At 38.7% G+C, this 23,257-nt stretch overlaps 1 protein-coding gene across 5 annotated transcripts in view; it reads left to right on the forward strand.

Annotated features, from left to right (window-relative positions):
* The first annotated feature begins 1,418 nt into the window (after positions 1-1,418).
* Positions 1,419-23,257, forward strand: part of MGAT3 (beta-1,4-mannosyl-glycoprotein 4-beta-N-acetylglucosaminyltransferase) — a 70,090-nt gene continuing 48,251 nt past the window's right edge. For 2 of the 5 annotated variants that reach the window (XR_011922029.1, XR_011922027.1), the window contains exon 1: positions 1,777-1,876. The gene's annotated coding sequence lies outside the window, so the exon portion shown is untranslated. Of the gene's footprint in view, positions 1,877-2,205; positions 3,348-23,257 lie in introns of those variants that run through there. The other 3 variants (XM_072421114.1, XR_011922028.1, XM_072421115.1) reach the window with 3 other exon arrangements.

A 23,257-nucleotide genomic window follows, 5' to 3' on the forward strand; every position in this document is an offset into this window, starting at 1 on the left:
TTCAGCGCACTTGATTTAGTATAGGATACATGGATTAGACCGAGTAGCAGATTATACTTTTTTGTGATGCAGTGAATTGTTAACAAAAAAAGTGCACAACGACGCCGATGAACAAGGAATGTCGCTTGAAAAGAAAAACTGTCCTGGCGGATCTGATTGGGTGACGATCATTTGTTATCTATTGTGTGTACGGTCGTTCAGTTTCTCCTGAACATATCACTTCCCGCATCGTTCAAACGATCGTATCTAGTCTGTGTACATAATTTAATTATATTTGAACGATCGTATCCTTACAGCATGTACAGAATTGTGCACAATACCATCATTCAAAATAATCATGAATAAGCGTTCATCAGTCGTTAATTGTTCATTTTCAAGCGATAATTATTGCACATGTATACCTAGCCTAAGGTAAGTATGACCTTAAATGTGTATTTTCTGTAACTGTTCTATTTAATGGCATCAAATAGTTTGACTTTGATAACTATCATTTCTTGTTTGGTCCTAGATTAGAATGAAACAAACCTGTAATGAGTGAGAAAAAGCAAACTGATATTTTGCATTTCTTTAGTAATCCCAAAGATAATGCAACTAATAATAATAGTAACAATAGTAATAGTTCACTTATCCGTGAGCTGATTAATGAATCAGAGCCTCCACAGTCCTTGTCAGCGCCATTAGGAAGATCATTATTTTACAAATGTATTTATATTTTTATATAAATTCATATTAGTGGTCCGCGGGATTTAAAGAGGAGCTAAACTGATAACCGCAAAAAAAAAAATTCATTTGGGGGTGTCCTGCATCAGGGCCTGCGTCGACCCGGAGCCGGCACTCCGGGTGCCCCATATTCTGCTCTTTCTTGTTGTTCATCCTACGTCACCCGACCCAGGCGTGAGATCGGGTGACGTAGAATGAAAAAAGAAATTGCTGATCTCACTGCGCATGCAAGATGCTCGGACATGTGCAGAAGGAGCACCTAGGAGCCTCTAGGGATGCGTGACGTAAGTATCCTGGGGTGCTTTGCGCTCCCATTCATTTTTCGAGGGGAAATTAGGGGACGGTGCTGCACCCTTTTTTATTATTTTTAACAGAAATAGAAATAGAAAATAGAAAAGGGTTGTCTTTTATGTAAAGTGAAATTTCTTAGTTTAGGCACTCTAAACTGATGAATTTAGTGGTGGGTGAGGTGTGAAAGGTTGGGCCTATACTATAATGTATGTGAATGACCTATATATGTCTATTTTGTGGTGAATCTAGGACAAGGTCTCCTTCCAGCAGCATCCCCTGACAGGATTGTGTCACACTGAGGGGATGTTGGGAGTCGGGCTGTTGGCTCCCATTATTGCACTTGATTTTTCTTATCATGAGGAGAAGGAGGAGGAGTCTGAGACTGGACAGGGAGACATAGGAGGAGGGAGAAATGGGGGACAGGGAATGAGGAGAATAGCTGCGGGTTTTGGAGGATAGAGAAGCTGAGGTGAAGCTGTGGTGAGGTGAAGCTGTGGTGAGGGGAGATGGAGCGGGAAGGATATAGCGATACCTACACATCAGAATAGCTGTACAGGAAGGAGGGGAGGGCGCTCACACTGCGCCACACCGGGGATACTGCGCTCAGCCATACGCACGACACCGCTTCACCGACGATTTGCGGCACACACCGGCTCTTTGTTTATCTGCCGCAGCCTATTGATGCCCCGAGGCGGTATGTGAGGCTGGAGGAGCGCTATAGAATGGCATCACAGGCTGGGGGTCTCCTCTGGCTGAGGAGGGGGCTGCTGGAGAGAAGCCCGGGCTTTGCCGCCTGTTAGTGTCTGCCTTCCCCCTCCCGCCTGACAAGACTGAGGATCAGCCGCCTGGGACCCCTCTGCAATGGGTGAGTGGGGGGCAGCTTGTGGGGGCTCCAGAGAATGGGGGGGGGGGCATGGAAAGGGGGCGGGGGATGAGTCTGTTATCCACCCCCATACATCACCCACCGGTATCAGCACATCGCCCCATTAGTCCAGCACACATTTACCTCGGCATCTCCTACTAATACATGATCAGAGGATGAGGTCACCCATGTCATCCCCCAGCATAGCCACCATTGCCTGCATTCACCATCATTCAGGTGCTGTGTCTATGGCTGCATTGCTTTATAATACCAGATCCAGCCTATAATTCTCTTATTAACAGATCCAGCCTGCATTGCTTCATTATAACAGATCCAGCCTGCATTGCTTGAAAACAGATCCTAATACAGCAAGTGATCATTTCTGATTCCCAACCTGCATTGCTTTATAACAGATCCAGCCTATATTTCTATAACAGATCTAGCTTGTATTGATTTATAATAGCAGATCCAGCCTACGATTCTCTTATAACAGATCCAGTTTATATATCCTATTAACAGATCCAGCCTGCACTGCTTTAAAACAGATCAAGCTTGTAATTCTCTAAATCCTAATACAGCAAGTGATCATTTCTGATTCCCACCCTGCATTGCTTTATAACAGATCCAGCCTGCATTGCTTTATAACAGATCCAGCCTGCATTGCTTTATAACAGATCCAGCCTGCATTGCTTTATAACAGATCTAGCTTGTATTGGTTTATAACAGATCAAGCTTGCATTGCTTTATAACAAATCTAGCTTGCATTGCTTTATAACAGATCCAGCTTGATGATCATGTGTGACCCCCCCAGCCTGCTTTGCTTTATAACAGATCCAGCCTGCATTGCTTTATAACAGATCCAGCTTGATGATCATGTGTGACCCCCCAGCCTGCAGTGTTGCTAGCTGCATGTTTCATGTCAGGACAATCACATTGTATGTAATGTTGTCGGTGCCTATAGTGCGCAGTAAGTTGCTGCAGGAAGATTCATCCCCTCCCCATGAGGGGTAATATCAGCCCTGAGATGACATGACCTTGTGACACAGGTGCACTGAGCCATTTCATGAATTAATAACCTCTTATTTTAACACCTTCCTCTATAAAGTCTTTTTAAGCGCATTAACAATTGATGCTCCAGCGGCCTATTGGGGATGAACGGCACATAAGCTGATCACATGCATTCCATATTATACATGGATCCATACCAGACCATCGTGCGTGGATTTGTAATGAGCCACTTCAAGGGAAGCACCTCAGCGGTGACACATTGTAGGCCCTGGAATATTACAAACCTGTAAAACTGCTTTAGATAAGCATTTTCTTGTCATATGCTGGATATGGAAAGCTGTTTTAGCTTTTGAAGTGTGCAGCGGGTTGCTCCTGTTTTACCACATTGATCAACAAAATGTGGCTTTAGCTAAGCTGGTGATCTCCGCGCTGTTCTGCATTTACAGGTAGTGACTGCAGGGAGCAGGTATGTTATATCCAATTTGTACCAAATATATATTTTAGCACCTCGATACACCTAACAACTTGATCATCAGACTGAAACTTCAACGAAAGAATTATGTTTTGGAAAATTGGTTGCAAAGGACAGTTATTTTGTTGACAATGATCAATAATGATGACAGTCAGTCCTTTCTTGGTGTTGAGTAAATGTATTATAATGTTACCTATAATAATAATTGCAAATATTGTTTATTGGTATATGTATGACCGGTATATTTATTATAACTGGTTATTTGATTGAACTCAAGGCTTAGAAGTTCATGGCACATTATTTACTAAAAGAGTCATTGTTACCCTGGCAGATGTTCCTAAAAGCTGAGTTTGTATGTGTTCCCCTGAATAGATCATTGAGAGCAAATAGGAGTAGTTTTCATTGGTTTCATGATTTTCAGGAAAAAAACATTACTCAGTTATAATATCGCTTAAGAGTTTTGCATTTTATTGGATACACACATTAAAGTTCAGTCAAATTATTTAGTCCTGAATTTTGTTACATACATGAATGAAAGTTTAATAAACTCATTCACCGTAGTTACTACAGAACATAATTTATACTATGGATAGAAAATCACTTTACTAAGTTTGAACAAAATACAAAACTTCTAAGTGATCTTATTGTTAAATCATTATAGAACATAAAATTCATTACCGTTGCAAAAGAAGTAAAAGAGTCGTATCTTGAGACAGAAGCCAGATGTAAAGCAGTAGGGTCTCCCCAACTATTTTGCCAATACTATTCCTCAGTATATGGAGCAATAAACTGGGATTGTTGATAAATATGGAAGATCGAAATATGATGTACTGGGCATAGAATGGTGAAATGACATTTTAAAGAGGGTAAAGGCAAGTAGGGGAGTAGTAGGTAAGGGAAAAGGCTGTGTGCTTGGCTTGGCGTAAAGAAAGCTTAAGGGGATAGGTGTGGGAAAGGGATAATGGGGGTAGGTGTGGGAAAGGGTAAGGGATATAGGTACAGGAAAGGGTAAAGGGGTATAGGTATTGAGGGGAGATAGGTGTGGGAAAGGGTAAGGGGGATAGGAGTGGGAACGGGATAATGGGGGTAGGTGTGGTGAAAGGGTAAGGGGGGATAGGTACAGGAATGGGCAAAGGGGAATAGGTATGGAGGGGAGGTAAGTGTGGGAATGGGATAATGGGGGTGGATGAGGTGAAAGGTTAAGGGGGGACAGGTACAGGAATAGGCACCGGGGAATTGGTTTTGAGGGGAGGTAGGTGTGGGAAAGGGTAAGGGGGATAGGAGTGGGAATGAGATAATGGGGATAGGTGTGGTGAAAGGGTAAGGGGGGGTAGGTACAGGAAAGGGTAAAGGGGAATAGATATTGAGGGGAGTTAGGTGTTGGAAAGAGTAAGGGGGATAGGTGTGGTGAAAGGGATTATTGGGGTAGGTGTGGTGAAAGGGTAATGAGGGATAGGTACAGGAAAGGGAAAAGGGGAAAAGGTATGAGGGGTAGGAATGGGAAGGGGTAGGGTGGTAATTGAGGCAAACTGTTGTCTGAACAACATATATAAAAAGTAAAAAGATACAGAAAAAAAGATAATTGAACCAATTTCAAGCAAGTCCTAATTTTCTAAAGAAACAGGATGTAGGCAGTGCTGTTTGATATTTAGGCATTCCATACAGAACATTTATTAAACTATTGAATTTGTTACATGTTTTTTTCTATTGAATCCAAACTGTCTGTAAATTGTTTCTCTGACAATTATTATTAACAATTATACTCAGCTATACTTTATCTCATGTGCTGTATAAATGCACTTTAGCATTTTATTTAGTTTTTTTTTTTTTTTAACACTTATTATAACCTATAAATCTTAAATTGTGCTTTCCACCACAGCTGACTTACAAGTGTACAGCTACACACAGATGTGCGATAATTGTTGCTGCAAATGTTTGTTAGTGATTGTTTCCAATAAAAGTAGAATGGACACTACACACATCTCGGGTCTGTGGAGAAAAGTGGGGGATATGAAGGAGAGGGTGCCTTGCTGTGTCCTCTCCATAATAAGCAATAGCGGTTGTTTGCTGCCTAACACAATCCAATCCAGCATTGCTGTATTACCAATCACAAACTATTATCTCGTGTGATGAAAACCTAGCACCTATTTAGGACTTAACAAATATAACTGGCTTAGAATTCAACAATTATGTTGTTGGAGTTCTATGTAATATTGGTGTTGATGTAAAAGGCTCATACTTACAATCAGGTTCAGCAGTTTAAAAGAGTTAATTTGGTGCTTAGTGTTGTGTTCTTAGTAAACAATATGCTTTTAGTATAAAATTGTTGATACAAATACAAATATGAGAAACTGTTAGGAAGTTAGGTTTTTCTTTCAGAGGAAACTCACATTCCGTCATGCACTGGCACCTTTCCATGTTCTATACAGAGAACCCACCTTTTCATCAAAGAATGTGACTTAACAGTGACGATGTTATTCAAACACCCTTTTCGTACCTTTTAGAGCCCTTACCCCAAAGCTCTTTTAGATTTATGCTCCATCCACAAAACATTGAAAATTGTCTGGTGAATATCAATCTTTTTACCACCTTGCATGTGAATTGATGGTTGGCTAGATAGCAGAAATCTGACCAAACTGATCAGAACACCACCATCACTTGCTTTGTATCACTCAATGAAGTGCTAAACTATATGGCTATTCCTAAACAATGGCTGATTTGTTTTTTTTTGTCCAAATCATTTGAGAAAGGCCATTGTTCTTTGCTTATGTTTTTATCTTATTAAAAAAAACTGCTTAGCATATGCCAGCTTTAAAATAATTTAAACTTTCCAAAGAACATTAATCTCTGAATCTCTGCCCCTTCCCCTTTCTTCTGCTCCCTGTTGAGCACCAATCAATGACATGGAAAATCTATAAGGACGTGTGAGTGGGTGTACCAGTAAGTTGTATAGCAGAGAGCCATTGTTATGGGGCTCCCGGGGTGCTGATGAGACTACGTAAAGGAATGTGCACAGACCTGACTGTGCCTGGATTGTATTCATGTGAAAGGTTCACGTTAAAGTGTATGTAAATTATGAACTTCTCCTATAGTCTACTGTAAAAATTCTTTTGGAAGGATGTTTCTATATCTTTTTGAAAAGTTCCAAAAAAAACTATTGGTCATATAAAAAGAAAAAAAATCAGAGCTGTCGTGCTGTTTTTTCTCATAGAATGTAAATAACCCTTTCAATTTTTATACAGGACAATTGATCTCTATGTTGTAGAAAATAGGATAACCAGGAGGGTTTGAATAATTCTGAAAAGGACAGCAGGGCTGACACTTCTTTGTCCACAAAAATGACTTTTCGACCTGTAACAAGAGCTGATTTCTAAAAGATCAACAAGTAATTTTCTGATTTTGCAGGTTTTAATGGGATAAAATATCGGGAAATGTATTGCATGCATTGCACATCAGGATTAGATTAGAATTTTTTTTTATTATTTTTCATTTTTACTTTGTGCTCATTCCAGTTACATTGGAACACAACTTTCTGTGCTAGGTTGACAATATTCACTTACCTTACTATATTCATGGAGAAGCACTATTGTTACAATAGGACAGGACTACTACTGGGAAAAAATATATATTGTAACAAACAGATTAACAACTGTATTCAACAGACCAAAAAGGATGCAAAATGGAAAATTTATTGTTGCATTTTCTACTCAATTAAAACTTTGCTGCAAATGTTTAAGCCCCCTATGCATATATATCAGTAGTCTGTTAGGTGCTATAGGCTTATAATACTCAACTAAAATGTATAAATCATTTTCACACTACTACTCTATTCCTATTTGTTAGTGAAGAATAGGAAGGACATAAAGGGAGAACAGAGCACTGCAACCCTTGCGTTGACCTGAAAAGTGATCATTATGATTTTTTTAGTGATCACGTTAGTAGGAGACAATTAACATGGCTTATGAGCTCTTTCTCAAGATATCAGCTGTCTGAGTCCCAGGCTTGCACGCTCAGCAGCAAAAAATTGAGTAAGTAGTGTCCAGTCCACCATTAAGTTAAAGTTTTCTTGTAATAGGGGCCAACAGACTACTACTAATCATAATGGTAGGGGAGAAAGGTCAGAGTCGGATTGTGTTTACAAGGGGCACATGCACCAGACAAATGCTTAGCTGCCAATTACAAGGACACTGGGTAAAAGTGTTTTCTAATATTACTAAAATAATTTCATAGTTTCATAATTTAAAACATTACCCTATATTAACCTAGATTAGAATCGTCAATCGGTTATCTGTCCAAAAAGATAATGAGAATATCCTAAACATCCTTTTCTGGCTGTGGAAAATATTTGTAACATATAGAAGGTTATAAGTAAAATTGGCAGAATTTTCAGATACTGACTTTTTTAGATACTGTGTCCAAATTAATTGGCATGAGACATTTCATTTAGGATGCGCTAGGATAAGAATATTAATAGGCTGGTAAAATTTGAAGTGCCATCTGTTCTGTTAAAAAAAAATCACGTCTTTCGTGTTGTCAGTTGTTTGCTAGCATTATTTTAATTCAGTTGTGTTAAAGTACTGCTTCAGGTAATTGTAAAATGTAGTCCCTATATATGTAGTCTTTGAACAGTATTTAAATTATAGTTAAAATAGATAATTACATGTAATTACATTAAATTCCCATTATCCTTTGCACATCATCTGGTATTTGAAATTAGAATAATGTTATTCCGTGTACTGGTTGGTGAAGTGGGAAAGTAAAGCGGGGATCAGTAAAAGACACTTTATGCAGCTTGTAGCTTGCAACCTGTCTGTCCCGACTGATGAGTAACAATCAGAGTGATCCATGATTAAGTGATAATAGTCAGCTATGACATGCTGGTCAGAGGCTATTTTCAAAACTGGAAGCTTTAGACCAGCAGTCCCCAACCGGTGGTCCGGGAGCAAATTTTGGGGGTCCACAGAAAAATGTAGACAATATTTTTTTGCTTTATTAATAATAAAGCAAAAATAATATTCTAATGAATTCCTATATTCTGAATGACAAATTTCGCCTTTATATTGCACTAAATTCACAAACTGTATTAGAGACGGAAAAAGAAGGGAGGCGCAGCGTAACGTCAGTGTAGTATTAAGTTGTATGAGGAAACCGTTACCGAGCCGTACGTGTCAGTATTCTTTTCACCATTACAACAGTCGCCAATACCGATTCTCATCCCATTGTTTTAATTTATTTGTTTATTTCTCAGATGCTCTGTTAGGTAAGTATGACCTTAGCTGTGTATTTCCTTTACTTGTTATATTTATTGGCAATAAATAGTTTGACTTTGATAACTATGATTTCTTGTTTGGTCTTAAGATTCCAATGAAATGATCGCATAATGAGTGAGAAAAAGCAAAGAAATATTATGCATTTCTTTAGTAATACCAAAGATAATGTAACTAATGATAATAGTAACAAAAGTAATACTTCACTTAACCGTGAGCTGATCAATGAATCAGAGCCGCCACAGTCCTTGTCAGCACCATTAGGAAGATCATTATGTTACAAATGTATTAATCTTTTTATATAAATTCATATTAATGGTCCGCGGGATTTAAAATTATAAATTTGGTGGTCTGAGAGGTCCGAAAGATTAGTGACCGCTGGTTTAGACTATGAAAGAAAAAATACCGTTAATGGTGTTTTATGGGGGACACAGAAAATAGAAAGCTTTAAACTATGTTCAGACTACTGGTAAAAACTGCACCTTTTACCACAGAGTAAGTGGTTCCCATTAGGCACCTGGGAGTGGTAATGGGCTGTCACTACTAGGCTATTGCAGGCCTTTGCATATGTTATGTAGTTGTGTTTGCTTGTGGTTGGAAGTTGTGCATTTTTTATCGCTGAAATCGCACCCTAAAAATGCAACCTTTTTGTGAGCAAATGTCTGAAAGTATAGGGGGGGGGGTTTCCAATGTTAATAAATTTTAGGCTAAATATTGTTAACTGAAGTGGTGCCGCTTTTAAACAATGTTGGTCTGATCTTATCCTAAGGCTGAGCATTTTCTGAACTTCTAGCTGACAGCCGCCTTGCCACCTTAACTGTTGCTCTGCCTAGGCAGCAGCACTTATACACTAAATAAATGTGAGCTCCGACTGAAATGGAGAGGAAGGGTTAAGGGAGAAGAGTGCTTTCAGCTAGATGTTCTGTAGACGCTCCACTCCTTGAAAATTCAGCCTACAGATACACTCTGTCACAATGGGCTGCAATGTTCATCTACATCCTAAAAATTTTTAATGCATGCTAAATTTTTATTATAGAAAGATTTAAGTGGGGTGCATGCTACAGATTTGAAAAGGATGAGAATAACAAAAAAGTCTGACACACTAAATTGAGATCAGGGGCATATTATTTGATTTATTAATGATCCTATTTCTTTAAATGGACCTGTCATCACCTGTGTACAATATCTACCGATGAATTGTCTAGTGGCAATATAGGTTGTGGAACCTTACAGCAAAATGTTAACACAAAATACAACCAAACATTGAGATATACCAACCATGGAAAGCAATGCCTTATGTAATCCTTATTAAATCCATGTTTTAAAGCAAAAACACACATTTTGTATAGATCGGACTAAGCTTTTCTTGTTCTTCTAGTAATAATATGCATGCCACTTCTGTATAACAAGAACTTCCTCCTGCAATTGCTTGGAGAAGCTGAATTATGAAAGGAATGTTATAGGAATTGGGAGAGAGTTCAGTCTTAAATATCCTTTTCTACATTTTTGCAGCGTTACCCTCTAAATAAAGTCAAATATATATGGAAAGTTGTAATTTCTAGTTGCCCATGATCCCACAAGTGCACTACAAAACGTGTAGATAGATCATGTAACTAAATAAAAACCGTATTACCATAAATGTATTTAGAGGAATCTACCAGAGCTGCAAGTAGAAGCAAAGCACATTGTGGAAAGGCCCCAGAGGGTTTTACTGTACCATAGGTCATCACGTTCTGCTTTGCTCCTGAAAAATGCACCTTGTTGAAACCATTAGATGATAGGGGACATTGTGTGTTTTCTGAGCAGCTGGAAATTTTCATCTGCTTCCTCATACATGTGATTTCACCTGAGTTAGTATAATTGGTTAGAAGGGATTATATATATATATATATATATATATATATATATATATATATAATATATTTATACAGAACAAATAAACTTCATTAAAATGTTCAACTTTTAGCTAAAAGAAAGATTATTGTTGTATATATTATTATTAGTAGTAGTAGTATTAATAAACAGGATTTATATAGTGCCAGCATATTATGCAGCGCTGTACATGAAATAGGGATTGCAAATGACAGACTAATACAGACAGTGTTAAAGGAGGAGAGGACCCTGCCCCGAAGAGCTTTCAATCTAGTAGGTGGGGGAATTTCACACACAGTAGAATGGGAGATATGTAGTGGTGGGAAGTAGTGATAGTTTCAAAAGACAGAAGAAGACGGGTAGGCAAGTTTGAAAAAAATGGGTTTTGAGCGCTCTTTTAAATGAGCAGAAAGTAGGAGCAAGCTGAATAGGACGAGGAAGACCATTCCAGAGAGTGGGGGGGCAATTTTCAAAAATCCGGCGCTCCTCAGGTCCAGTTGTTGACAAATTTTTAAATGTCAACCTGTATCTTCAAACACATGTGAACCTGCATATTTCTTTTTTTTTGCTCTTTTGAACAAATCCGGATATCTGGTTTGTTGCTGTAGTTTGAAAGGAAAGGACTGTTTTTAGTGCCCTGCACATCTAGGGCAAATTGACAGTCACTGTAATGCCCCTACCCCAAACTCCTTAAACATTTCCCCCCCCCTCTGTACCAATACCCTCCATCTAAAGGCATGAAAGAGAATCCTCCCCTGTAACAATGCTAGATCGATTTGTTTTGTTTTTTCAAAGGCATTGCCATTTTGTTCCTCATGGGCAAGGTAACATTGTTTCTTTATTAAGGCAGTGTGGCTTCACATGTATTTGCAGATAAATGCAGCATAGAACCTGTATGTTTTTTGTTTTTTTTGTGCTCTGTAGCTGATCTACCAGTGTGAGTTCAGAGAAATTTATAAATGGGGAAATGCACAGTTGATAGCAATAGAAGTTTGGAAAAGTGTAAATATAAAATGTTATCCCAACTTTTGAGAAGTGAACTTTTGTTATTATACAGAATCCTGTAAATTTGCACAGCCCCATGAGTGTCAACATAAGAAATTGCTACAGATTAAGCAAAATCTAAGGAAAATGATCAGGATGTTGAGGTCATCTTTTTATCACTCTGCTCTCTTTTCCTATTAGCATAATATTACTTGTGAGCACTACTGTACAGCTGTCTCCCGCTACCAGTCTGCCAAGTCTTCCCATTCATCCACAACAGTGCTCAACCCAGAAATTTTTTTAAGCTGGGTGGGAAGAAATTGTAGGTGGGTGGCAGCCCCTGTATTGTGACCAAAAACCTTTAGTAACCACCCAAAAACAGCCGGGGTGCTGAAAAGTGCCAGGTGGTACACCCAGCTAAAAGGGCCTGGGGAGATCCCTGCACAATGTAAGGCGTTTGTTTTTCCACTGACAACCAATTTAAGGGTCCTCTACAGTGACCACAGAAATACCAAGGCACTATTTTCATTGATCACTAAAATTTGTATTCATTTTTGGTTATAACTGTTATTGGTATAACCTCCTGGCGGTATTCCCAAGTGTGGCTCGGAGTTAAATTTCAGTACCAAAAGCCGTAACTCCGATCCACACTTGGCCCCCACGAGCCCACAGCGTCCTCGTCTGGCATCTGTGGCCCCTGGCCTCTCATCCCTGGCTTGATTAATAGGACGTGTGAGCAGGCGGTGGACCTGGGGGGCGTGACCTGGCTGGAAATTTAAACTCTCTGGAACCTTCTTCCTCGTACCCTTCAGCTTGCTCATACTTTCCTATAATCACTATACTTGATCCCTAAACTTTCCTGATTTCAAGATGCTTTTTTGAAATGTAATAGTTATAATTTATTGCACTTAATCTTCATGCTACATTTGCTAGACATACTTTTAGTAAACTGAAAATCAGTTATTTCTAATAAATTCAGGCCTACAATGTAAAACAAACAATTGCCATGCAAAAAACATTACTGATCTTAAAGGGAAGCTAAAGCCAAAAGTGCTAAAAAAAAAAAATACACTTACCTTTACTGCAAAGCAGGCCATTGGTCTGGAGGTCTCTTCCGTTGCGTCCCGCATCGTCCTGGCATCTGCCTACTAGCTGGCACACTGGGCACTGCAATCCTTGTCTCTTCTTCCTGTTCTTCTTTCTACGTCACCCGACCCAGGCACGGGAGTAGGTATAAAAAAAAAAAAAACCTTGCCGATCTCGCTGCGCATGCATAAGATCAGCTCATTTTTTTTTCCATGAAAAGGCTCCTTCTGCGCATGCCCGAGATGATTGGGCATGCGCAGAAGGAGCACCCAGGAGCTTACCGGGATTTGCGCTCCCATTCAGAAAAAAGTGGGGGCTGTGCTCCACTTTTTTTGAAAAAAGTTACCCTTTAGTGTGAAGTGAAATTTTTGAGTTTAGGTAGGCTTTATGTGAAATGTTAAAAAGAATAATCTGCTCTCTGTGTATAAAATAAGGTTCTAAACATTTCTTTTTTATATTACCATATCTACAACATGCTCACTAAAGCTACGTACACACGTCAGATTTTTATCGCCCGATAATCGGCATCGGCCAATTATCGGGTGAAAATCTTCCGTGTGTACAGTCGGTGTCGTCCATCGTCCGGACGACCGACCTGCCGGATCCACGGACGATGGACGACAGCCGATCCTAATGAAAGTGAAGAGGAGAGCGCGCAGCAGGGTGCCGCTCCGTCGCTCTCCCCCTCCCCTCTCCATAGAGCATGAACGGTGCTGTATGTACAGCACCGTTCATGCATCGTGCACTCCCTTGTCGTTGGAAAGGATCGTGAAAGATTAAATTTATTTTTAGAAAACTATAAAAACCTGGAATGTATATTAAAAAAAGAAAAAATATGAACAGCAACGTGCTTTTTACACATGTGTGTTTTGCTGTGTCAGTCAGTGCTGCATATTGAAAATAAATAGCCTTAAATAAATATAAAACAAAACAAAGACTGGTTATTCGACCTTAAACATCCTCCTAATTGATATGTATTGGATTGGAAGCTAAATGCATATCTGCTCTCTGTAGAATTTTGTCATAGAAGAAAAAAGCAGATTAAATTTCCTTATAATAAGCTACTCTATTTCTGACTAAACACATTTTACATTTGTATGTAAAACCTTTGTTAAACATCAAAGTAACAGTATAAGTAACTTTTTATTGTAAGCTCTTCGGAGCGGGGTCCCCTCCTTCTGTTTCACTGTCTGTATCTCTGTCATTTGCAATCCCCATTTAATGTACAGCGCTGCATAATATGTTGGCGTTATATAAATCCTGTTTATTATTAATAATATTATGCACTTTTACAAAAAAACATTCTTTAAGCTTAGAGCGGAACTAAAGTTTTACTTTGAAGAATCCACAATCAAGCGGGTTATTATTGCAGAAAGGGACAGGCGATGGCCCTTCTGCAATAATCACTTCTATCTGATGATTGCAATAATCACTTCTACCTGTGCAAGCATCAGCTTTGATTGCCGGTATTCCCCTATAACTCCGGTTTCCTCTGCATGTGCCAGGAATGAATGAACTTCCACACACATGTGCAGGAGTTCTGTAATCCTACATAGGTACATAGTAGGTTAGGTTGAAAAAAGTCCATCAAGTTCAACCACTAGGGAAATAAAGATATTCCAGATATAAAACCCTATGGACATATCCTGGCCTGATCAATCAAGATGACCAAAGATTGCCTACTGGAAGAGAAGAAAGCAGACAATGGTGTCTCCCTGTGAGGAAGATGTAGCGGGATGCCTCACTCATTATGCCCCTTCTCTGTGCAGTTTTTTAATACTGTAGCTGGGAATGATTTTTTAACAAACTAATAAGTGCTTACATAGCTTTAGGCAGGAAGAGGCATTCCCCCTCCACCAGTAATTGCACATACTGTACAATTCAAATGTTTGAGGTGGAATGCTCTTAACAAGAAAATATATATTTACCTTTAAGTCATTCTAAAATCAAATGCCTTTATGGGTTATTGAGTATATTAAACTTAGAGACTGATAGACTATATGTTAGGTGGCTGGTTCACAATCTGATTACTAAAATACTCACAGTAGTGTTGTTGTACTCATTGAGAGGATTCAAGGTGACTTTCACCAAACATTAACTTGTGCTGAATCAGTCACTGTAATTTAAAACGCATGCACTAGGAAGATTCACCTGCATGAAATGTTTGGTTAACATTCTATCATTGTTTATAAATACGCCTAAATATTCATGCATATCTGTTTAATACACTGGCTGTACAGATGGCAGAGTTACACTTTAAAGTATATGTCAAGTGAAACAAAACTTAGTTTTCTTTGTGCCATCCATTGGGGAGTTACCCTCACTTTCTGTCTGGTAAATGTGGATTGACAAGAAGTGAGGGCAGTCCTTTTAAATGGAGCTTTGAATGGCAGTAAAAATCAGAAGTTTGAATCCTTCCCTATGTTACAAATAGAAAAAAAAGTGTGGAACTTTGAGGCTTATTTAAGTTAGTTTTACTAGATAATGGCCCACAACAAAAAATAAGACTTACTTGACATTTTGACATTCATTTTTCTTGAAATTAACATTATAAAAGATGTTTTGTTTAAGGGATCTGAAGCCTTTTTAGGACTTAGGCGTTTGACATGTTTATATTTTCTGTGTTCAGTGAGGCCCAGTAAGCCTTCAACATTGAGGTTTCCAAAACACCCAGATATGGCTGACTGAATGTTATGAACGTCAAGAAGTTTATGGCCGAATCGACCTCTTAAAAGTTTTTAGTTGTTGTTAAAATGTACATATATTTCTTGCATTTAAACCAATGTTTCAGGCAACACATTAATGCCAAATATGTTCACAACTTATAAGTGGATCTCCAATCAAATATTGTTGCTTCAGATAAATTGCAGAAAGTTTCATCCTTTGTCAGGTTGATTTTGTTGCTGTAGAAACTTTTTTACGTCCTGTATTGGTGACATCCAGGGCAATGCTGTAAGCAAAAATACTTACAGCGCATGTCGTGGGAAGCAGTGTTTGGGTAAAAGAACATATCTTTTCATAGGTTGTGGTGTCTCAGTGTGAATCTTAGTGTATCCTTTCAGTAAGATAGGTAAGATGTAGAGATCTAGATACAGAGAAGAAATACACACCATTGATTAAAGTGCAAATGTGCACAAAGTTTTGGTGATCTGATCAAAAAAAAGTTTGCTGACTCCAACCCGCATACATTCCAGTTGACCTATCACTGTGGATTCCTCAATGTACAATATAGATTACTGGGATTTTGGCAAATTTCAGCACTACCTAGAATTACCTAATCAGATTCTAAAGACTTTATTATCATTACAATCATTGGGTGAATACACACATTTGTGCCTACAAAGAGAGGACACACCCTTTATTTCTTAGGGGAAAAATCTTGGTTGGCTTGAAATCCAATCTAAATGGTTTACTATCTCCTAAAAAAAAGCTGCGTAGTAGAAGTGTGCTGGGGCCCAACAAAATTTGGATCTTCTCCGATTTAAATATATTTGCAAAACTGGACAACTTTTTTGATGACTGTAGACACGTTTAGAAAACTCATACATATGAACAATTTATCCCCGATGAACAGATATTCTTGTAATCATTTGAATTTTCAGACCTCTATTTTTTTTCTGTGGTTCCCTTAACACACATTAGGGTTGTTTTCACTAGACTCATCACATTACCTTTTCTGAGTGTTAAATCTTCCATAAGTGTAGCCTTGCGGCTACAAACAGGAAGCCAGCTTTAAAATACTGTACACATTTCCCCTTGTATTGGCTTTTGCTATGTTTAGGCATATGGTATTTCGTAGCTCTTCCTTTTAAAAAGCGAGATTAGAAATTTTTACTAAAATACATTTTACCGCATTGTTTTGATGGTATCTTTGTTAATGGTATAGCTACATCCATGTTGACCAAGGGAGGAGTGTGTAACTACTATACGTGTCCACATGGTATTCAAATGCCATGTAAAATTAGGCAACCATGTGGCTTTCTGTGTGTTGAAGTGCAGTTGCTGTGAGCAGGGATCAGGGTATCTATGTGTATTGTAAATGTGCCCACCTTTGATTTGGGGATGCTTGCTTCAAGTAATGTTTTGTTGCATAGACAAGTGTTTGACCTTTATCCCCTTACATAGATTTTACCAGCAGTTGGGGTATCATTGTGTTTGATATTATGTGCTTTAAACAAGAGACCCCTACAAGGAAGCCCTACCTAATACTATATCATCATGTTTGAATGGAACATATCACTAGCAAGGTTCAGATCATGTATGACAACTCTAACAACTAGCTGTCTCTTTAATATTGCATATGGTATGGGTGCATTTCTGGGAGACTTAGTTCACTCTGTACTGACAAGCGGGACTAAACCCGCAATACTCACCTGTCCCCATTCTGTTGCCGGGCGCTTCTATTTTCATTCTTCTCTTCTTGGAGATGATCTTCATCCATCTTGACTTGCCAGGCTGGGATGCACAGCTTTGCTTTTTGACAGATACCCGGAGCGATCAGGCAGTTAGAAGAGATTATTGAAGAATGGATATCACCTGATTCTTTCTGCAAAAATGACCTTCCTGATCATCATTTTTAAAGCGTGAAACTTTAGTTCTACCTTAAGATGGATTTACTTAAACATCATATCCTGATAGATATAATTGCAACACTGATGCCTGTGTAAAAACTAATATTGTTTTGACAATTGATTTATCTACCATTAAAATTGATCAGCTTTTTCAAACTAAGTAGACCTAAAATAGTGCAATAGTGTAAGGCCCTGGTCCAACAACAGTACTCACCAGACATCAGTCCTCCAATGTAACGTTGCACTCTTCGCCTATACCAAATCCCTGCTCAGCCTCGGGAGGCTAGTTGCGCCATCCCGGCACATGGTTGCCCCCAGAACTTCTGTGCGCCAGGGATGGTTTCTGGAAAAGGACTGACAGGTGATGTACCAAGATTCCAGCAAAGAGAAGTCCAGAATACAGAGCCAGGTCATTCACAGGTAATCCATCCACCAGAAGAGGTATTTAAGGGCAGGACAAAAGCTGAATTGGGGTCACAGGCCAGTCCAGGGAGCATACACTCGCAGGGTCAGAAACGAGCAAGGTCAGCAACAATAAATCTTACAAAATCACACACCAGCAGTAAGTCAGCCTGCTAATCACTACAACAAACACCGGAAGCAAAAAGGCTATAAAGCCCTTGCAGCCAATGGCAGCGCAGGGTTGAGTCAGGAACTCATATGCCTCTAAAGCCCCTTCAGCTGTGTACAACCTGGGTATTCCAAAACCGTACACCAAGCTGTATGGCTAAAGGGAAGCATAGGTTGCTGCTATTTCTTTGTTCTTGCTGCTGCAAGTGACATTGCTAGACAGAATAAGTGTTTTTTGATAATAGAATAGCTAGCCAGATATGGTCAACTCACTGGCTTCAAACTCTTTAGAGAATGAATGAATAATAAAAAAAAAAAAAAATGGAGGAAGAGTGCTATTGTGGACCTCTCCATCTCATAATATTAGATGCCTTGATATCATGGTTACCTTCTGGTAACAATGTTTTTTTAATCACAGACCTACAAAAGTAAGCAGACTCAGAGTCCTGACACATGGCAAGAAGGACAACAGTGACAGATTCCATATTTTACTTTCTCTCTCATATTGATTCCTGAGGACAAAAGAAAACCTGATTGGGGTTTTAATCCTTTACCACCAAAAGAAAGTTGACTTTGCATTATTGACTCCTAAATGGTTAATTTTTTGCTTTTATAAAAGAGAAGCATAGATAGCAGTTTCAAAAGCAAATCTTTTTTATACTGTGAAAATAGTAATGGTAACAAAACTTGGTATGTTACAGTTACAAATAGTATTGATTTTTACTATAATCTACTTCTGTTCTCAGATTTTCAGAAATATCACAAAACTGGACAGGTGCCCTAAAACCGAAATTTAGATTTAGGTTACTTATGCTGCAGATGGCTTTTCATTTTGCTGTAACAAAACATGACTGCAAGACTATTATTTCCTCTGATGCAAATGAGCTGCATGTATCAATTCTAAGCTAAAGCAGTTTTTAACTGAAACTAATTCTAAACCGCTAAAGGGTAAGTTCTGTAAAATCACATAGTGAATACTTTCTTTGTAACTAGGACTCAGAGAACACATTTTGGTTAGATTCTTGTTTCTTTAAATCTGTCACAAGTAATAATAATGATATACAAGAGAAATGTGAATGCAGTTCTGTTTACATTGAAAATGAAAAGAAAAAAATATTATCAACTAGAGCTGGTTACAGAGGCTGCAGAGGTAATGTAGTTCCTAAAAAATGCAAATATTGGTCCAGTCTGTTATTTTTTTCTGGGAACTATTATGGAGTAGGTTAAAATAATTCTAATTCTACTAACTGTTGTTCCCCAACAAATTGATTAGCCATCTTTTTTCCCTGACCTCCTTAAAGCAACAAACATGATAATTTGTCAATAGCTGGTGCCCTTTGGTGGTCAGGTCTGGCATGGATATATATATGTCATCATAATTTTATAACTCACTTTAGACAACTCCGTAAAAGCAAGCATTGCTCCTAATATTGAGTATTCTTTAAAATTATCTGAGTTTTTACTGTGGTAGGGATTTGCTACTGTTCAGATTCAGGTAATGTCAAATATACCCAGAATATCAGTAATTTTGGTTTGGTTCTTCCAAATTTTAGGGGACGGCTAATTTACATTGCTTTTAAGGATATTTAGCACCAACTACAAGCAGGTACTGTGTTATGCAGGGAATGCAATGTTAATGTAGAGCTAGACTGAAAAGCATTCATTATCATTGCTTTGTGTTGCCACTGGGGCAGCTGGGTGTAAGCACATTATTAACTCCAATACTTTAATTGCATTGCTTTCTGGGTTGATCTGGCTCATGTATTTTGACCAGTAAGATTCAATGTATTTCGCTTTTCTTTTATTTTGTCCTGGATTCTCCTTATTTAAAAGTTTAAATTGGTTGGTCTACTTGAACCAAATTTTGCTTGATGCAAAAATGCACTGAATTTCAAAATGTATGTTCTTTTATCTGTGAATTTTTTGGTTATTTGTTGATGGGTCTGTTCTTTGTTTTGAGGTTAATGAATCTTGTTGGCATTTCCTCTCAAAAATTGGCTTTATTTACACACCTGGGTGGCTACTTTTCACAGCTATGTGCCCAGAAGTGGTTTTAAGCAAAGAACACATGGTGTTTTCAAAGACTTAGGCAATTGTTTGCAGATGCCTGTGCAGGTATTTATAGGTATTTGCCTTTCAAAGCCTTTCTTTTATTTATTATTTTTTTTTTTATTTGGAACCTTTCTGGATTGGAAAGGGACAGAGAATGTGTGTGCCACCTCTCATCCATAAAAGGTCCTCTAGAATCTGGATTACCAAAGAAGGAAGATGGATGGATCTAAAGTGTTGTCAGTGTTCCATAAGGATGGCAATAGGATGCACTTGGGGAAATTTCTGACTTTTTATTTTCTAAACAGTATTATCAAATCACAATTTGTTAACTAGAGTTACTTATTATAGTTAATTATATATATATATATATAATTTTTTTTTTTTATTTTTTTTTTTTTTTTTTTTTTTGAGCTACAACAGGATTTATACAACTCCAATCATCATAGTAACACAAAAAAGAAAAATACAAATACTATTGGTAACATAACATTAGTAGATCAAAAATACAAATACACAATGTACTTAACACCAAAGAGTATCTCGTTTTTTTTTATAAACCTGGGGAAGGGGGGGAGGAGTGTAGGCACTCTGAATGTATTATTTTATCACAGTAAATTTTCCCATCAAACTCGTTTGTATTTATTCAGCTTCAGTCTGGGGCATTAGTGAACAGTATTCTGAGGTAGAACTGAATTGTACTGTTCACAGCCACTGACCAAGCGTCGGGGGGGCTATCCTGTTTCCAACATGTCAGCATACATGCTTTCGCTGCGTTAACCAGGTGGTGTAGAAGGGAGTATTTATATTGTTTTTGGACATGTTGGAAATGTGAATTCAGCTTTGCCTGTTATGTCCGTGCCCATGAGTTTGGATGTTACATCAGCAATGCCTGTCCAAACGTTTGCCAGTACCAGGCACTCCCAAATAATATGTAAAATTGTACCAGGAGCTGCTTTACATCTCCAACATTTATCATCTGCCTGAGCGTAAATCTTTGCTAGTTTAGTTGGGGTTCTGTACCACTGGGTCACAAGCTTGTAAATTATTTCCTGATACTTATTGCTAATCGCTGCCTTATGCCCAAAGTACAGTATCTGATCTCTTTGCTCCTCTGTGAAGGACAACTCAAGGTCCTCCTCCTATATGGAAATGAATTGGGATGTGACTGGGATTTGTGTCATTAATGTTTTGTAGGCATAAGACAGGGTGCCTCTACACTATCCTGAACCGGTATATATTGACTTCAAAGGGAGAAAAGGATGCAGAAACTGTGTAATGATCTAAGTAGATTCGTCAACTGGATCGATCTCCAATTGCTCAGAGCAGACAAGTTTCGCTCCCTTTGGAGCTGTAATGATGAAACCTATGATCTCTGTGAGATAAAATGTATTGCACGGTGTACTCCCTCACAGCGCCAGGATTTAAAAACCGGGTCCACTAACCCAGAGGGAAAATCTGGGTGTTCCAACACAGAATACAGTGGGGAAGGGTAAGTAATAGAGGAGTTTGACATATAATATCCAGAAATAGCTACTAATGGGGCTCCTATTATAGGGTGTTTTAGCAATTTATTGCTACAGGAAGCAGGGGCCCATGCTAGTGTGTCTATTGGCACTGGGGAGATAGCATCCTCCAGCTGCACCCACAATTTCAGCTGTTTATTCCGGCACCAGTCTATCAAATGTGATAAATGCACTGCCTGTTGATAAGAGATTCATGAGATTCATCTTAAGTACATTACATCTCCCAAACCAAGTGAACGTCATTTGACGCCAGGTCCTTCCAAATTTTAATAGGAAGTGGGATAAAATTAAGTTCAAATAATCGGGCTAGTTCTGATGGTATCTGAGTGACTAGATAGGAAAGTGAGGCAGAAACCCACTTAAAGGGGAAATGAGGTTCCAATGTTCATTGTAATGTTTTAGGGAGAGTTACATTAAGGGCCTTTGATTTTTGCATATTGATCCTATAGTTGGATAGTTCGGCAAATCGTCCAAGTTCCAATAAGAGATTAGTGAGTGTGGTGGTGGTGGTGGGGGGGGGGGGGGTGGGGGGCAGTAATGTAGAATAATAAATCATCAGCATATGATGCAGTTTTATGTTCTGGATTGCCAATTGTAATGCCTTTTATATTAATATTTGAACAAATATTTCGAAGCAAGGGTTCCAATGTTAGAATAAATAGCAGAGGAGATAATGGGCACCCTTGCCTCGTGCCAGTGCTAATAGGAAATGATTGGGACAACTTCTCATTAATCTTAAATCATGCTGTCTGTTCAGAATATAATGCTTGTATCCATGCCAGAAACCGTCTCAGACACCAATACATTTTAAAAGTGTATGTATGCATGACCAGTCTACACGATCAAAGGCCTTTTTTGCATCCGTGGAGAGGAGCATGAACAGAAGTTTGTAGGTGTGTACATAGTCAATGATGTTCAATGTGCGAGTGGTATTGTCCCTAGCCTTCTGAAAAGGGTGGAAGTCACATTGGTCAGGATGTATCATATTACCTAAAATTGGAGTCAGTCTTTGTGCAAAGATACTAGTGAAGGGTTTAAGGTCACAGTTTAGCAGTGATATGGGCCTATAACTGGAACATGACTGTGGATCTTTGTCTGGATTTAGTATCACGGTAATATGTGCCGTCAAGGTGTCCTTGGGATATGGCGTTATAGGTGTCTACTAACTGCGGGCCTATAACCTGTGCAAACTTTTTATATTATTGTAAAGTTAAACCATCAGGATCTGGGGCTTTTTCTGGAGCAACTCGAATCAGAGCCTTCTGTAATTCCTGCATTGTGATTGGCTTTTCTAAGAGCTCAAACCATTCATGTAGAATAGTGGGCATACTGGAATCCTTAAGGTATTCTAAGATCCTACGCACATGTGTGTCAGAATTCGTCGCATCTGCAGTAGGTAGAAGGTTGTACAGTTGACCGAAGAACATGTTAAATGAGTGAGCCACATCTTTTGAAGCATAACATGTGGTCCCCATAGCATTTTTAATGCTGGGAATATATGTAGATTCCTGTTTGGTGCGAATGGCCCTGGCTAATGATTTGTAAAACTGATTGGCATCCATGCAGTTGCGCCTTAGCTTTGGACCTGAACAGCATATCAATCTGCTCATGAACTAAGAGCAGCTTTGCCTCAACATCATCATTGTGTTGCCTGTTATGTGCCATCTCTAAAAGATGTAGCTCTGCCAGTAGAGAATTTAATTTCTGTTGTCTGTTTTTCTTAAGCCCGCTTCCTCCTCTTATGAGTATACCACGTATGAAACATTTATGTGTCTGAAAATGGGTTGACTGAGGCCCCTAAATTTTGTTCTTGTCTAACAATGGTTCAATGAGCCGCCAGGAGGGTGACTTAGGGGAAGGGGACGTCAGGGCCACTAGAGCGTGATCTGAAAATGAAATAGAACCAATCCCCGGGTCTAGTATTAATGGGATGCCATGATGCTAAACCAAGAAATAGTCTAATCTAGAGTAGGTTTTAT

Source organism: Pyxicephalus adspersus, chromosome 8, assembly GCF_032062135.1.
Source record: "Pyxicephalus adspersus chromosome 8, UCB_Pads_2.0, whole genome shotgun sequence".
Lineage (NCBI taxonomy): Eukaryota > Metazoa > Chordata > Amphibia > Anura > Pyxicephalidae > Pyxicephalus > Pyxicephalus adspersus.